The following is a 4,440-nucleotide window of genomic DNA, read 5'->3' on the forward strand; positions in this document are numbered from 1 at the left end:
CTTGACTTCCTAGACCTTACCCAGCCTCTTCCACCAACTAAGCTGTGTGGTCTTGGACAAATTGCTTAACCTCTCTGTCTCAACTGTTCCATCTGTAGGTAAACTTTGCAAGTTTGACCCGAAAAGAAAGCCCTGGGCACAAGTCGGACCCAAACAACCAACGTGTCCTATTGTATTGTGTACTGCCGCTCCGTTGTTTCAGTGTCACAATCGATGGCCCCTTCACTGGTACCTCGTGGGACCCAGGACCCATATTCTAGACGGCTTAAATTGAGGTCACCTCATTAGCTACGTTTCGTGCTCCCTCGACCCCATTCAGGAAGGCACGAAGGTTTCCACCTCTTGACCCGGGACACTGGAGGCTCGACTGGGGTCGGGTCAAGTAGCGTGCCCAAGAGCCCTGCTGACCAAGGCAGGGTAGCAGCGCTGTTAGGGCCCAATCTCGGGTCCCAACTTCTCTCTGGAGCCCTTTCCAGGAGACCTCAGCCGGGCGCTTCTCGGTTCCCAGCACCCTGGATACAGCAAGCCCCGTAGGGTCCTACAGTGATGACGGGACGGGACGGCGTTCTTCAAACTCGGACCACTCTGCTCCAGCCCCCTTCCACACTCCCCAGTTCCCAGACCCCCATCCCCACCTCCCCCTTGGTCCTGCCTTTACGCAGGCAAAAGCTTTAAACCAACTGAGAGCTTGGCCTCAACCTAGGTTCTGCTCCAGCCCACAAAGCCCTTCAAGAGAACTGGGAAATGGTGGGCGCGGTTACACCTCGCCGCGCGGAAGGGGCGGGGCATTCAAATGAGAAATGGCCTCTGGGTGAGCGCGACGAAGCAACGACAGAGAACACAATTTCTCTTTTAAAAGGCAGAGATTTAAAAATCTGCACAAGAGCCTGCTGCCTAGTGTGGCTCCCATACCAAAGTCCGAGAAGCGAGGGAGGTGAGACCTCGAAGGAGGGTGACCTGGCTCACCGTGAGTGCAATGTGGATGAGGGCAGGGCGGTGGCGGGGAGGCGGGCACGGGCGGTATCGCTTCTCGGCCTTTTGGCTAAGATCAAGTGTAGTATCTGTTCTTATCAGTTTAATATCTGATACGTCCTCTATCCGAGGACAATATATTAAATGGATTTTTGGAGCTGGGAGATGGAATAGGAGCTTGCTCCGTCCACTCCGCGCATCGACCTGGTATTGCAGTGCTTCCAGGAACGGTGCCCTCCTCCCTTTGGGGGGAGGTAGTACTTGTGGTGTTCAAGATCAGCATACGGTTATAAACGTGTTTCGGGTCCTGCTCGTGTTGGTGTCGGGCGGGTGCGCCTAGCACCTAGCGTTAGCAGTTTCTCTTCTTCGCTTCGGGGCTGGCGTGCACGACGAGCGCCTGTAAGATAGCGCGAAGCCTTGCTTTTTCTGAAACTGTTGTTCTCAGCTGCACCTTCTGGGCAGTGGCAACTAGGAGTTAGTTTGCAAGGACTCCTGCTGTTAGGGCTTAAGTTTCCAAATCCTTGCTCCCAGGCTGGACGGGTGTGGAGTCCGACCAAGCCCGACACGGGATGGGATCACCTCTCTTACTACTTCCGTCTCCTGGGCGTGCACCTGTGTGGGGTCTATGGCGTGTAAATGACTGAATACTGTAAGCAGGTGGTTTGTTTGTTTTGTCTTAATTTTAGTGTTTACTTGTTTTTCAAAGAGACAGAGCGTGAGCGGAAGAGGGGCAGAGAGAGAAAGAGAGACCCCCCGACACGGGCCGGAACCCACGGACTGCGAGATCATGGTCTGAGAGCCTAAGTGAGAGGCCCAACCAGACTGAGCCACCCAGGCGCCCCAAGTCGGTGGTCACTTTTTAAGCGGAAGGTTATCATCGTAGGAAGTCCATACCTACAAAGTGACATACCTCCTCAACCGTGCTCCCTTTTGCCTTCTGCACAAAGGTGAAATGTTTTCTTAACCTCACCGTTGGTGGTATGAGACCGGGGCCGGGGCCGGGGCCGGGGCCGGGGCCGGGGCGGCGGGAGGGGGGGCATGCTTTCTCTCTAAAGGGCCAGCCACATCGTAGAAAGTTGAGGCTCCACGGGCCCCCAAAGGTCTCTGTGACATATTCTTTCTTTTACAACCCTTTAAAAATGTACGATCCGTTGTCAAAGTGCACCTTACAAGAGCGGACCGGGCCAAATAGGGGTACCGGCTGTAGTCGGCCAACGCCTGGTATAAAGTACCCACTTTCTGTCTTGTCAGGGACATGCTTCCCCTTCAGGCTTCTTGACAGTCCGCTGCCACAACTAGAGAAAGGCCTTACATTTACAAGTGGCTGTGGCTCGTGCCCACAGTGGAAACGGAGAGTTCCTGCTCACTCACTTGTCTCTCCCAGGTTTTCCATTCACAATGGAATGTGAATTCCATTCACGTGGAATTTCACGGGGAATACATTTGTGGAGCACCCACGATGTACACACCTTTTTTATTTTTTTTATTTTTATTTATTTATTTTTTTTAAGGTTTTTAAACTTTGTTTGTTTGGAGAGAGGCAGAGAGCACAAGCAGGGGAGGGGCAGAGAGAGAAGAGGGGAACAGAGGATCCAAAACAGGCTCTGTGCTCACAGCGGAAAGCCTGATGCGGGGCTGGAACTCAGGAACCATGAGATAGATGATCATGACCTGAGCCCTAGTCAGGCACTTCACCGACTGAGCCGCCCAGGCGCCCCCACAATGTACATTCTTGATTAAAAAAATACCTTTGTGTTGGCGGACATTTCCAGGGTTTCCCTGCAGTTTCTGTCCACCTGTAATCATCGGGTCTTTTTTATACTCCTATATGTTTTAGGGCAGATCTGGATTACAATCTCTCCTAGCGCTGAGGGGGACCCATGACTATTAAAAAAAAAAAAAAAAAAAAAAAAAAAAAAGGAATCTAGGGGTGCCTGGATGGCTCCGTCGGTTAGGCGTCCGACGTTTGGTTTCGGCTCAGGTCATGATCTCACCACGGTTGGTGAGTTTGAGCCCCACGTGAGGCCCTGCTCTGACAGGGCGGATCTTGCTTGGGATTCTCTCGCTCTCCCCCCTCCCCTGCTCGCTCGCGCTCTCTCGAAATAAATAAACGTAAAATTTTTTAAATTAAATAATAACAATAAACAAAAATGAATCTAGCTAACAACAGTATCCCTCCACCCAATCCATACACCTCCTTCTACAAAACTGTGTCCTACATGAGGAAAAATATGTGACACTCTCTACTTAAAAAGAGACTTCTTTTCCTCTCATAGGCTAAAACAGACAGAAGGAAAGAAAGAAGAGACACCCAAATCTAGAACACCGACCACGTAATTTCTTCTCGTTTTCCTAGTCTGTTGCCCTGTGTCGTTATGTGCCCTTTTATGGGTCCCCTCAGGTCCCAACAGAAATAGCAAGATGTCATCTCTCTCCATGCCTCCTTAGCCTCATGAGACTCCAAACCTCCCCTTTCCCACTCATTTCTTTTCCTTCTCCCCAAGTGCTAGCAAGTTTGAGCACGTTTGGGACTGGATGGTTGGAGTATTGAGTTAGGCTCCTGGGGTGCTGATAGAAGGCAGGGGGAACCAACGAGTGAGTGTTACAAATTGGGGTTTATGCGTTCAGGAAACATGTCTTGAATGACTGCTATGTGCTAAGACCGAGAGACAGATGCCTAAGGTATGAAAGAGGCAGACGGGCCTTCCTACCCCGAGAAACCTTACGGTCCCCGACAGAGAAAGCGGAGCAACCAATCATGGTGGGATCCGGGATCGTCTCCGGAACTGAAATTTCTAAAACCCCCGCAGAGGATTTCTTCTCATGGGTTGGGCACACCCCGTTGCCAGCAAAGCACACCCTGGGCTAACTGATGCAAGGCGTCCGTTTCTGAGTTCCTGGGAATGGATACCCTACGGTTGAACAGGCAACAGAAAATGGGCAAAGGATAGACAGTCTGCCGGCGGGTTGCGGGGGTGGGGGGGTGGGGAGAAAAGCACAGTTAGTTAGTTATAGGCTGACATCTGCCCCCCACCCTGGGGCAACGTCACCCCTTCTGTGCCCCCGAGTCTCTAAGGGGCCAAGGGGCCTGGGCCACCCGCTCATCCCAGAGACCCCAGTATCGAATCTATCCCCTCTGTGGCATCACACCGACGGGACAGGATGAGCTGGGGGGCTGGCGCACCAGAGGCCATCAAGACATACAGGCACTCCGGTGCCCCGCAGTCAGAGAGGGAGGGAAACCCTACAGTGAAAGAAACAGGGCAGCACAGCGTTTAAGGACTCCCGTTGTGGGACATCCCCTCCAAAGTCCCGAAAAACTGCTTCCTCTTTGTACACCCGCCGCCGCCGCGGACTACTGAAAGAGAAGGAAACCCAGGGCCCGGTGGGCCTCTGTGGGTTCTGGAAGCAACCCATTCCACACGTAGACGCCCTGCTTGGGCTCACGCACCGCGGGACGTGGAAGAC

At 52.7% G+C, this 4,440-nt stretch overlaps 1 non-coding gene across 1 annotated transcript; it reads left to right on the plus strand.

Annotated features, from left to right (window-relative positions):
• The first annotated feature begins 1,022 nt into the window (after positions 1 to 1,022).
• LOC128774384 (U2 spliceosomal RNA) lies at positions 1,023 to 1,213 on the plus strand. The gene has a single exon (XR_008418962.1). It is a non-coding gene; the product is annotated as a U2 spliceosomal RNA (small nuclear RNA).
• Positions 1,214 to 4,440: the final 3,227 nt, after the last annotated feature.

The sequence above is a fragment of the Panthera pardus genome, unplaced genomic scaffold (assembly GCF_024362965.1).
Source record: "Panthera pardus isolate Hobbes unplaced genomic scaffold, ASM2436296v1 HiC_scaffold_3, whole genome shotgun sequence".
NCBI lineage: Eukaryota > Metazoa > Chordata > Mammalia > Carnivora > Felidae > Panthera > Panthera pardus.